Source organism: Tubulanus polymorphus, unplaced genomic scaffold (genome assembly GCF_964204645.1).
Source record: "Tubulanus polymorphus unplaced genomic scaffold, tnTubPoly1.2 scaffold_48, whole genome shotgun sequence".
Taxonomy (NCBI): Eukaryota; Metazoa; Nemertea; class Palaeonemertea; order Tubulaniformes; family Tubulanidae; genus Tubulanus; species Tubulanus polymorphus.
In genome coordinates this window covers 72,166-85,793 of record NW_027437454.1, presented here as the reverse complement: position 1 = coordinate 85,793, position 13,628 = coordinate 72,166, and the positions used below count along the sequence as shown (strand labels likewise).

General features: G+C 45.7%; 1 long non-coding RNA gene and 1 other non-coding gene across 2 annotated transcripts in view; one reads left to right on the top strand and one right to left on the bottom strand.

Annotated features, from left to right (window-relative positions):
• On the top strand, positions 1–194 carry Trnak-cuu (transfer RNA lysine (anticodon CUU)). The gene is made up of 2 exons: positions 1–37; positions 159–194. It is a non-coding gene; the product is annotated as a tRNA-Lys (tRNA).
• Positions 195–278: 84 nt separating this feature from the next.
• The window catches only part of LOC141914579 (uncharacterized), a 66,399-nt gene continuing 53,049 nt past the window's right edge, over positions 279–13,628 (bottom strand). The window contains exon 4 of the long non-coding RNA XR_012620857.1: positions 279–352. This is a non-coding gene — a long non-coding RNA (uncharacterized LOC141914579). The remainder of the gene's footprint in view (positions 353–13,628) is intronic.

The window sequence follows — 13,628 nt, the reverse complement described above, 5'->3', positions numbered from 1 at the left end:
GCCCGGCTAGCTCAGTCGGTAGAGCATGGGACTCTTAATCCCAGGGTGAGGAGAGAATCCCACAATGATAATAAAGAGTCCGAAAATGAAACTTCGAGATAGCAGTTTATTTCAACGTTTCGACTATATCCTAATAGTCATCTTCAGGAATAATCTTAATCCCAGGGTCGTGGGTTCGAGCCCCACGTTGGGCGAATAGTTTTCTCTTTTCCGGGCTCTATGTATATACACTTTCTTAGGCTAGGATTAAATAGAGATATAGATGTACTCTGAAAGCCTACCTTTTTGTTCAATATTTGTTGCCTTCTCTCTGATGGTTTGGTCAACGTAGCCTCCTGTGGTTATTGTTATCCTATAGAATATACAAAGAAACAAGATAAGATTTTAGGTGATACTACATATTGTATCTATCGAACTGGACGGAGTCCAAGTTAAGCTCATTTTGATTCTATAAGCAACTCCAGACAGTCAAGTGTTAAAATTTCATTATTCTGTGCACCCGGACTGGTTGCATAGTTTAGAGTTTGAGACCAATCAAAGACCATCTCAGCCAATCTAATAACTTAAGACAGTATTAAGATTTTAAACCACTTTTCGACTACGCAACCGGCCTCAGGACCCAGTTCCACAGTTGTGAGTTAGAGTTAAAGTTAGTTCATTTTCAATGATTTAACTCAGAGTCAAATCTGAACTCAGAACTGCGGAACTGGGCCCAGGGGCCGGTTGCATAGTCATGGCTTAGACTTAAGACCAGTCTAAGACCAACTTAGTTCTATAGCTAATCTAACAACTTAAGACCAGTCTTAAGATTTAAGACCACTTTTGGACTTAAGTCACGACTGTGCAACTGGGTCCTGGGGCCGGTTCCATAGTTGAGACTTACGTCAAAGAGTGGTCTTAAAACCTAAGACTGGTCTTAAACTGTTAGATTAGGTAAAACTAAGATGGTCTTAGATTGGTCTAAAGTCTAAGCCATGATTATGGAACCGGTCCCTGGTCTATAAAATTCAAAGTAAAAGAAAATAAGCATTATTCACTTTCTACTTTCACTGGTAAAATGTACGCGGCTTTTTGCTAGGAACATTATAGGCTGTTCATAAACACCGAGGACATTCATTTCTCTCTTCATCACCAGACCAAAACCGACCCCCACCCGCGCACGCCGATAAAAAAACAACATCTTCTAGATTTATGGGTCAATTATTGCATGGGATATTTTCCGGCCGGTTTCTCGACCCCCCCCCGTTGACAATTTTTCTTTATTGTTATTGGCAACGGAGAAATCGAAAGCAAAACGGCGAATTACAGCGAGCGCGAAAAAAGCGCCGATTTATCAACGCACGCATCACGGACAGACGCGCGTTGAGTTACCGAACGCCGCTGAGACCAGCGACTCCCCGGCCAGTCTGCCTCCTCGCGTTCCCCCTCGTAACTCGAGTAGGTCACGGTCACTGCGTGATGCGGAGAATGTCAAGGTCGCCGGCTGCTACCGGTGTCGACGTCAACCGGATGTGTGCGGTTGAATGAAACGTAATAAAACGTTTCCGCCTGGAAACATGGCTAACTCAATAAATCCGCCTATGACATCATTAATCGCTTGGTTATTTTGATCTATAGCCTGTCTGGAACACATGTCGTCTGCGTTCATAAATCACCCTATGACATCATCAAATCGTGCGCTAGCCTCTATTCTAAAGGAGAAGAAAGATGTCTGCCTCCATAAATCACCCTTAGATATCATCACGATCTAGTAATTCGATCAACACTTCTAGATCCACCTATGACATCCATCAAATTAGAATTTACCTTGAAAAGGTCTAAAAGGTCTTGACATCATCAAATTATCTAGTATAGCAATTCGATCGATATACGCCTTTTAGAGAAGATGGCTGTCTCCATGAATCCGCCTATGACGTCATCAAACTAGAAATCATCTCGGGTATAATTTTGATATATAAGATTACTCGAGATCAGTTTGATAATACCGCAGAAGATATTCTGATGGTGATTACTGATGGTCGAATCTTCGAACCCGTCAAGGCCTCGCTCGTCGACACACACCTAAACCGCAGTCATTAATCACGTTTGAGAAATGACTCGTCGAGGGATGAGGGGAGAGGGTAGAGCGGAAGGGGGGTCCTCCAGGCTGGGAGTAATTTAAACGAACACACGGGAGACGCAATATATCTTCAGCGTTGATCTTTGAGTTATCGATGAGACCTTGGAGATTTGTATAGTCACGCTTGAGCTAGCTAGCGGTATAACAGAGCTTTATAGCGATAACGATCTCCGAGATGCATCCCCTCCTATCCTCTATATCAGTTTACGTTGTATGTTTGATATTTTCTCGGAAATCGTGATTCCGCGCAGTAAATCCCAAAATCCAGGATCGCAAAATTACGCGCCCCCAAAACTCAGAAATCCATCTGGTATCTAGAATGAAGATCTTTTAGAAAGTTTGTTCGCGTTCTCAAAAAAGTCTCCGTATATGCCCCTATGACGTCATAAAATAATTTACGAGTGACTTGGTATACTGAAGACTTCATGAAAAGATGGCCGCCTCTCCTAAATCCCCCTATGACATCATCTAATTACCTACTACTGACTTGATCGAGATGCATCTAGAAAAAACTTATGGGCACTTCTAGAAAAGATGGCTGCCCCCATAAATCCCCCTATGACATCATCAAATTTCCGATAAGTGTTCTGTTAAGTAGACAATGACAGCCCCATAGATATACCTTTGATGTCAACAGTGGTGTTTTCAGCTCAATAAAAAAAACACGAAGTATTTTTTCGACGTTTTTTGAATTGAATCGGAATTATCCCGATCCAATGATTCGCGAGTAGTTAATGTTCGATTCAGTTCGTCACAATTTCACCGCGGTTTTTATTCCATCGATTCTACAGCCCTTTCAGGATACCACGCGGAATACGAATATTCGAATAACGAATAGGATTCTATTCCTACTTTCCGTCCACCTTCCTGAGATGCGTGCTGCGAGCGATTAAAAAAGGCAATGAAAAGAAAGAGAGAGTGTGGGTTTTAAAGGGGCCGATCGAGTGTCAGCGGTAATCGACCGACCACATGACGACAGCTAGTGCTGCTGCTGCTGTTGCTGCTGCTACATTGTTGACTTGTTCCCTGATCGCCAGGAATCATCGATTCTCGTCAACAACAAGTTATACCATGCACATCCATTACCTATTAACATCGTTATGAGAGATGAGTTCACTCCGGTATCATTATAATCAGGAGCAGCAGCAGGAGCAGCAGCAGGAGCAGCAGGAGCAGCAGGAGCAACAGGAGCAGCAGGAGCAGGAGCAGGAGCAGGAGCAGGAGCAGGAGCAGGAACAGGAGCAGGAGCAGGAGCAGGAGCAGCAGGAGCAGCAGGAGCAGCAGGAGCAGCAGGAGCAGGAGCAGCAGCAGGAGCAGCAGCAGCAGCAGCAGCAGCAGCAGCAGCAGGACAGCCTCATTGATATTAATCTAACCGCTGAGACAATATGGGTGTGCTTAATACGACTACTAAAGAGTCGGGGAACATGAGAGTGAGAGGGGTAAAGGGAGGGGGTAGAGACAATAGGGATTTAGGAATGGGAGATACGTAGAAAGAGGGATTGTAGATGTTAAGTGGAATATAGTTAGAGAGAGGAGAGGAGAGATATGCAGAGAAAAAGAGAGAGAGAGAATGAAGAAAGATAGAAAGAGAGAGATGATACCCAGGGAGAGAGGGGAGAGCGGGAGAGAGAGATGATACCCAGGGAGAGAGGGGAGAGCGGGAGAGAGAGAAGGGAGAGAGAGAAGGGAGAGATAATAGTGGTGGTGGCTGTAATGGGTAGAGATGTCGGCGAGGAGGAGAGGGAAGAGATGGAGAGGGGAGAGGTCGAGAAGGAAGGCTGTGGTGATGTTATAGAAGACTAAGATGGAGGAGGGGAGGGAGGGATGGAGGAGGGGAGGGAGGCAGGGATGGAGGAGGGGATGGGGAGGTGAGGGATGGAGGAGAGAGGAAGGGAAGGCAGGGATGGAGGAGGGGAGGGAGGCAGGGATGGAGGAGGGGAGGGAGGCAGGGATGGAGGAGGGGAGGGAGGCAGGGATGGAGGAGGGGAGGGAGGCAGGGATGGAGGAGGGGACGGGGAGGTGAGGGATGGAGGAGGGGAGGGAGGCAGGGATGGAGGAGGGGAGGGGGGCAGGGATGGAGGAGGGGACGGGGAGGTGAGGGATGGAGGAGGGGAGGGAGGCAGGGATGGAGGAGGGGAGGGAGGGATGGAGGAGGGGAGGGAGGCAGGGATGGAGGAGGGGAGGGAGGCAGGGATGGAGGAGGGGAGGGAGGCAGGGATGGAGGAGGGAACGGGGAGGTGAGGGATGGGGAGAGAGGAAGGGAAGGCAGGGATGGAGGAGGGGAGGGAGGCAGGGATGGAGGAGGGGACGGGGAGGTGAGGGATGGAGGAGAGAGGAAGGGAAGGCAGGGATGGAGGAGGGAGTGCACAACTCTCTGTATAAGCTCTGGTGTAGAGACAGAGAGACAAAGAGAGATATGGATCACTTGTACAATTATAAGCCTCTCGGTTTACTGAGCCAGTAACGTCAATATAATAATAACAACAACGTCTTACAACCGTTGACCCCACTTAACGTAAACGTCAGATAGATTGCGAACAGCGTATTGTAACGTCGTCACCGCGCAACGACACGTATTTCGACGTTGAGTAATTACGTCATATTTACTCATCCGAGAAGCGATTGCAGCGTTGAGACGTTCTGAGATATTACGTGTCGTTTTGTCTTTGCAAGTCCTGTATTTACCATGTGATTCAGCCTCTGGAGTGGTGGGGGAGGGGGGAGGGGGCAATAATTAGCCACTCTATCTGTTCTGAAAAACTCTAAGTTGTGAAAATGTTGCCATGGTAAAAAATGGGAGGGCTGCTTTGCCCATCCTTCCCTGGGAGCCAACCCGGCCTCGGGCCATGTATCAGCTATATTCCATTAATTCCAGAATATAGTAAGAGAAATGTGAATAACATATTTTCTAGAAATAACCTTATCTAGCAAGTCCAGAATGCTTTTAAATATATACAAGGAAAAAGAGTCATTTAAAAAAATGTTCTTGGCGAGGAAACCCAAACCCCCCTTTAATGAGCTTTGCCGCCCGAAGATCATTGAGCAATAATGTTTAATTAAGAATATATTCAAATTCACCGGCTGGATGCAGCCCTTGTGTCTGCTGGGTGCAGTAACCCAGGGAAGGTCTCTGTCGAATAATGTTACACGCTGTCTGTATAGTCAAGGAATGAGAGGCGCACAGCGAGTCAAAGATCGATTTGACAAGATAGATCCATACACATAACATTTACACTGTATCCCACTTAAGCCGTTAAAAGCATAATTCTCCATACAAGCGGACGAGACTAGCGCGGCTCCGCACGCTCTGTTTAGTGTCTTATACTCGGCATTCCTGCTATCTTGTCCCGGGGACTGATGAACGCAGCAGCCGAACACAGCAGGAGTCGGTCGCGTTAAATAGGGCTAAGCTCATTGCAGTTTTAATTCCAGAACTATAGACCTTTAGGCTCTGTTTGGCGGATTTGTGTGTCTGTCTCTCGTCTGGAAGATAACTTGCTAACCGTGAAACGGAATGAAGGGTGACATTAAACCCGCATTGTTCTGAAGCCCCGTCTATTGTTCGGTCTGAAGCCAACTGCGCAACAGATTGGCATTATAGCCTTAAAGGACTACTGAACAATTTTGTTTTTTCCCTTGAATCAAGGAGATATATTAATTAAGAAGATATATATATATATATATATATATATATATATATATATATATATATATATATATATATATGTGTGTGTGTGTGTAGGATACAAATATAAATAAGTTCTCAAGGAAACATTTCAGACATTTTAATCTTAGAGTTGGGATTTTAGTGTAGGTCTATTATGATGACACGATGATGATAACGTCTCGTCTCGAGAAACACGAGAGCTCTTCGACGGAATCGAACATCGATTGCGGATCCGCGGGCTGTGTTTGTAATTTTAGATAGCGAACGATCCCGAACCGTCGATAACGCGCAGAAATAAGACAAACCCAAAATTACTGGAAACTATTTGAGTTAATAATAAAACGTCTTATCAGCGCCGTATAGGAGAACTAGCAAATAGACGCGTGATCTATATAGGAACAAGAGTTCACGGTATAGTCACGAAGAAGTGTTAGTAGTTTGTTGCAGCAGCGAGATGGTGACGTGGAGGTGGTGATGAAGTTGAAGTATGTAACCCATAGTGCGCGGGAGGAACGTGGCAGAGTCTCACGAGACGTCATCAGGTTCGAATCCTTGTCGAGGCAGGAACGTGGCGGAATTATCGGCGATGTCTAGATCCATTTCGAGAATGTTGTGAGGCAGATCCGCATGCGCGATCATGGGTTGGAATCCTTGTATAAAGGCAGGAACGTGGCAGAGTCTCGCGACGTCGTCGGGTTCGAATGTTGCCGCGGGAGGAACTTGGCAGAGTCTCACGATGTCATCAGGTTCGAATCCTTGCCGCGGGAGGAACGTGGCAGAGTCTCGCGACGTCATTCGAATTTCTGCCGAGGGAGGGGGAACGTGGCACGAGTCTCACGATGTCATCAGGTTCGAAAACCAGCGTGAGAGACACGTAAACCGTGCCACGCTTTATTCTACACGGCATCACAAGTGTGTAAAACCCCGGATTTTCATCTCGACTATTGACAACATTTTTACACACACGCCATGCGGCGGTGTTTTCACTTCATAAGCATGTCGGCAATACCGCAGTTCATTAGGTGCAGCGGGTGATTCCATAAACGGGGAATTCATCTCAGTCTGCTATCACAGTCATCACTGTCCGTCTGTCTCCTTCTTTCCTCGTCCCTGATGAGATGATCGTTTCCTCGCGCATTTCTCACATTGATGTTGACATTGTGCGTGTTGATTGTTCTGGCGTTGTTGTTCTTCGCGGGTTGAGGCGCCCAGTTTTTGAGCCTAATGATCTATTATTTGACCCCGGAATGATGCGGCCGGATTCATATGTGTGCGCGTTTGACTGTAAACAAAATCAGATGGAGTGAAGGTTGTTGGTATCCGAATATTCAGGAAAGCAAAGGGAATGGGGAAAAGTGAAGAGGAAATGAGATTTTTTTAGTGATAATGAAATATATACGCTTTTTCTATGTCGAGTGGACAGGGGGTGTGCAACAGAGCTCTTGTGCTATGACAGGTAAATGATATCTATCAGCTTTGAGGAAATTGTATTGCTTGCATAAGAGGCGGTGGCTGGGGAGAGGAGAGAGATGGAAGAGGGTGGGAGAGAGAGTGAGAGAGAGAGAGGGAGGGAGAGAGAGATGGGAAGAGGCGGTGGCCGGAGAGAGGAGCGAGAAAGGGAGGAGGGGAGGGAGAGAGATAGAGAGAGGGGAGGGAGAGAGAGAGAGGGAGGGAGGGAGGGAGAGAGAGAGAGAGAGAGAGGGAGGGAGGGAGGGAGGGAGGGGGAGAGAGAGAGAGAGAGAGAGAGAGAGAGAGTGAGCCTCTCATTATAACGAGCCGTTGATACATAGTCGACCCTACGGGGACCACTAAACGGTTTAACGAGCGGACCGTCATGAATGTATTTAAGTATGCACAAGGATGAATGAATTAATGATATAGAAACAAGAAAATATGTGTCGCTGAGGGAGTGGCCGTGGGGGAGGGAGGGAGGGGGGGGGGTAATTTTAAATCACCCCCGCGGCTATTACTACCAACCTCTCATTATATACTATAAGAGACCCGGGGTACGGACGCGGTAATCCCTGAAATGCGTGGCCGCGTATCGGACTAGCTCGTTAGGTAAACATTAATATTCAAATCGGATCTGTGCATGTGTGTTGGATTAACGAGGAATTCGTCGACTTGGAATCGATGAATGTTTAGGGAGAGAGAAGGTTCCTAGTTCGATGATAATCATTTTCAGTCGATAGATTAATGATAATAGTTCTCCCTCCCCCCCTCTCTCTCTCTCTCTCTCTCTCTCTCTCTCTCTCTCGTGAGAATATGCGCCAGCGGCAAGGACGTGTGGAGGATGGAGAGATGGGAGACAGAGGAAGATAGGAGGAACGTTGTGATGTCAACTTGATGATGTCATAGGGGACTTACGTTGGCAATGATAAAATGATAATAGAAGGCAGCCATTTTTACTCTAAGTGAAAGAGTTTACATATCAAATCATAGGGGGATCTGTGAAAACGGCCATCCTTTCTTAGTTCAAATCAATAGTACTCAACTTTCCTGACGTCATAGGGGGATTCATTGAGGTAGTAGATTTATTGGATTGTCTATGTAGCTAGAGCATGTAGCTATTAGACATTTCTGATGATGTCATTGAGGGATTTATGCAGGCAGAACTTGGTTGGGGAGGAGGCGATAGATCAACTTGGGTGATGTCATAGGGGGATTTATGTGAAGCCAGTCATATTTTCCTAATGTCAAGAGTCTCGGAAATGGTTCAGAGAGGGAGGAGGGAGGGGGTGTGGTTTGTCTGAATAAAAAGCAATATATATATATATATATATATATATATATATATATATATATATATATATATATATATATATATATATATATATATATATATATATATATATATATATATTATATCAGGGGATTTCGACGAATGGTTAAACGACACTTTCAACATCCGACTTAAGGCATTAGACATCGGTTTTCGGCGCTAGCTCAAATGGCGAATGCTCGAGCGACGATGACGGAGTGCGACAATGTATTCACTCGATACGAAATGACGAGAAATGTCAAACGGCTCAGAATTCCTGAAATCGGAAACCTCAGAAATATATTGCGCCGACGTCTTCGAAATGTGAAAACAAAACGCATTCGAAATGTCAGAACGAACTAAAGGATAAACTTAGATACGAGACTGCGCTCTTTCAAATTCTATCAAAAACTCTTCTATTTCTCACTCTTTCTCTCTGTATCTTCCAAAAAGAGCTTCCTTTATTCATGAATTTTTCTGCCTTTTTGAATCCTTTTCTGTTTCTATTTTCCTGCTTAAAATCTATGGAACTAGTATTGAATTGAATCGAGGAACTGTTGTTTGGTTTAAGTTCCATGGTTCTTGTCGATTCAGTTAAATATCAAGTTCTAACTATCGACCCTCAGATCGAAAACACCTCACGGATCGAAAACACCCCTCAGATCGAAAACACCCCACAGATCGAAAACACCCCACAGATCGAAAACACCCCTCAGATCGAAAACACCCCACAGATCGAAAACACCCCTCAGATCGAAAACACCCCACAGATCGAAAACACCCCTCAGATCGAAAACACCCCTCAGATCGAAAACACCCCTCAGATCGAAAACACCCCACAGATCGAAAACACCCCACAGATCGAAAACACCCCTCAGATCGAAAACACCCCTCAGATCGAAAACACCCCTCAGCTCGAAAACACCCCTCAGATCGAAAACACCCCACAGATCGAAAACACCCCACAGATCGAAAACACCCCTCAAATCGAAAACACCCCTCAGCTCGAAAACACCCCTCAGATCGAAAACACCTCTCAGATCGAGATTATAATCAGCAGGTTTTAGGAGGATAAATTTCTAGTTTTCAATTTTTGAATTATCTAAACAATCCGATTTTCATATATTCATTTTTCTTAAACCGCAGACCACTAAACACCACTCGGATCATATTTATAATCGGCAGGTTTTACGGTTTTGTATTCCTATTCTGTGAGGGATAAAAATTCATCGCTAATAGTACACCTAACACTCGTTCCAGTGCCCCGGATTAGCGACGAATTGGGTTAAGGAGACATTCACGCGGCTGATATTATTACTTTCCGAGAACAGTTTCTCCGCACACTAACACACGCACGCGCGCCAGAGGGAACCCTTGACGCCATTTTGCGAGTCGATTCCCCTTCATACGGCCGCCGGTTCTGCCCATTAACAACTGCCAAAAACTTATCGTCCACACTTCACACATGTACTTGTACAGACTTGTACAAACTCGGAATAAACGCCAGGATCCAGGCTATCCCTTCTCTGTCTGGCGCGGGTTAGTTGTCGACTCACTGTCACCCCCAGGTGTAAGCCACCCAGGCTGCCTAGATTCGCTGCCACCCACCCAGGCTGCCTAGATTCGCTGCTACCCACCCAGGCTGCCTAGATTCGCTGCCACCCACCCAGGCTGCCTAGATTCGCTGCCACCCACCCGGGCTGCCTAGATTCGCTGCCACCCACCCGGGCTGCCTAGATTCGCTGCCACCCACCCGGGCTGCCTAGATTCGCTGCCACCCACCCAGGCTGCCTAGATTCGCTGCCACCCACCCGGGCTGCCTAGATTCGCTGCCACCCACCCGGGCTGCCTAGATTCGCTGCCACCCACCCAGGCTGGTGCGGGTTAGTGGTAGATATTGAGAGAAGCGTCGATGATTCCGTCATGACATTCTCTCTTCACTGTGGATAAAAACCAATCGCTTCACTGCAATAGTCTCAAAGACACATATTCTGATTAATTGCCTCTTGGGCAATAGTGATTGGCATACAAATCGATTTGAGCAAGGAGAGAGAGAGAGAGAGAAGAGAAGAAGAGTAAAGAGAGATGATTATTCGGAGAGAGGAAGAAAGAGGAATATACAACCAACGAAAATCTACAACCGTCACTTTTCAACTCATTAAACAAAATGACGGCCAGCATCATGGCAACAGAATACGTCCGTAAATCCCCCTATGACATCATCAAATTGCCTACTAAAGTGATTGGACCTTAGACACCTTCTTAAAATATGGCTGCCCCAATAATACCATACGATTTCTTCAATTAGCTACTATAGTGATTTTGTCTATAGACGCATCTAGAGAGGATTATTTGCCTTCATAAATCTATCATCCTATGACATCATCAGATTGTCTGCTAGTGATTTGGTCTCTAGACACTTCTAGAAAAGATGGTTGAGAAATCATGTTTCGAAAAGATTCTGCCTCTGTAAATCCACCTATGACATCATAAAGTTGTCTACTAGTGGTTTCATACGAGATATACATCCATAAAATATGTCTGACTCCATAAATCCCCCTATGACATCATCAAAATACTGCTAATGATTTAGGCTACTCTTTAATGGACACTTAGTTGAAAAGTTGGCCGCCTTCTAAACGCATAAATCGCTGTATGACATTCAGAACTTAATACGGCCAACATTTATCGACGCACAACTGTAATATCTCGCGTGAATATCGTGTGAAAACATCCGCAACTATCGATATTACGTTTTTATTATTAATAAAAGGATTCTGTATTATTTTCTTAATATCGAGCAGCAATAATCGTTTAGACGCGTTGATATATTAAACCACGGTTCAATCGTTTCTTTATTTTCTTTATTCTCGTGCTAAACTCCGCACTCGCGCATAATACAGCGAATCGACTTCGATATGACGAACTTGAAACACAGGGGCGGATTTAGGGGGGGGGGGTGGTCTCGGGGTCCCCGCCTTCCAATTTTCCTAGATCCGCCCTCGCAACACCGCAGCCGCGGTCACACGGAGAAGAATTGGCCGGGGTCAAACAATAGCGCGATCTAAGATGACCCCAATGGGCTCTTTAACCAAAAATTGCAATAAAGGATGGAAGAACACAAATCGTCACATTATATGTGGTTGAAAAAAAGCATTTTTTTAACGTAAATACAGCGGTTTTATCGCATTTAAGGTAAGTCCCCGGGTCCAGCTTAAAATGATTTTTAGTTTTCCTCGTCAAAAGCATATAAACGTAACACACCAAGAATGTGAGTTTCTAACGTTTTCGTCAAACTGGGCCCAGCCGATCGGTCGATACCACGGAATTAAACACGAGAAACACGAGAAACACAAGAAACACGGGAAACACGAGAAATGTCAAACTGGACCCAGCCGATAGGTCGATACCACGGAATTAAACACGGGAAACACGAGAAACACAAGAAACACGGGAAACACGAGAAATGTCAAACTGGACCCAGCCGATAGGTCGATACCACGGAATTAAACACGAGAAACACGAGAAACACAAGAAACACGGGAAACACGGGAAATACGAGAAACACGGGAAATACGGGAAACACGAGAAACACGGGAAATAAGAGAAACACGGGAAATACGAGAAACACGGGAAATACGAGAAACACGGGAAATATGAGAAACACAAGAAACACAGGAAACACGGGAAACACGAGAAAAACAAGAAACACGAGAAACACGGGAAATACGAGAAACACGGAACACACGAGAAACACGGGAAACACGAGAAATACGAGAAATTAAACGGGAAACATGAGAAACACGAGAAATACGAGAAACACGAGAAAACACGGGAAACATGAGAAACGGGAAACACGAGTGTCTCACCAGATATGATATCAGTCATTAAATCCACGGAGAAATCGATACTCCAGTGGTTTGTGTTAGCGGACTGTGTGAACCGCTGCATCCTCCGTGGTTCTGTTTGTTGTCTAAATGTCGTGTAGACAAATACAATCATCAATTCACACGCGGCGTTTAAATTATTTGTTGTCCCTATAAATATTTTTATCGCTTGACGAAACAGCGAATACCGCAAGGGTTTAGAAATTATATTGAATGTTTGAAAACTCGGCAGTACGTGGATTTCGATTTGTGCCTGCGGGGTTGATGTATGTGTCTGTTCAAACTAACCGTGTGTTCGGGTGTGCTCGGTGCATTACGGCTTTCATTTCATCCTTGTATTTATTTGTTTGCCGCCTCAATTTTGTAAAATCGAATGATAGATGACTTGTCTTTGTAGTTCGCTGCTGCTGCTGCTGCTGCTGCTGCTGCTGCTGGTACTGCTGGTGCACGTGCGCTTTTAACGAATGAATTGCTGCATTGCGGATGAGACAGCGAAGACTCCACTTTATACTGCGACAATAGAAAGATTCCGATTGTAGCATATGAGGATCCACCAGGTGTCACTAGCGTGCAGTAGGACATCAACTACTGAGGCATTAAGGATTCCACATGTGGCAAGTGAGGATCCGCTTGGCTGAGGAGACAGCCCCACGAGTTAGGCTGCGGCCCCATGAGTCAGGCTGAGACAGCCCACGAGTCAGGCTGAGACAGCCCACGAGTCAGGCTGAGACAGCCCACTAGTCAGGCTGAGGCAGCCCACGAGTCAGGTTGAGGCAGCCCACGAGTCAGGCCGAGGCAGCCCACGAGTCAGGCCGAGACAGCCCACGAGTCAGGCCGAGACAGCCCACGAGTCAGGCTGAGGCAGCCCATGAGTCAGGCTGAGACAGCCCATGAGTCAGGCTGAAAGGAGCCTCTATCGAGTCAGCCTGTATAACACACATAAGAAGGAAGTGATTCATTCGTTTCAATTAGTGATTGTTTGATAAAACGAAGCAGCAGCAGTAGTTATAGCGCCGGAGCCACCCGCTTACAGCAGACGAAATCTCGCTCGTTCTAGATTAATTGATGGATGTGTGTTTGAAACACTGTTAATTACTTTAGAAAATATACATAAAACCCGTGTACACTTTTCCTTCCCCACACCCCTCTCATTCTGTCCCTCTCCCTCTCCCTCCCCTCTCCCTCTCCTGGCTC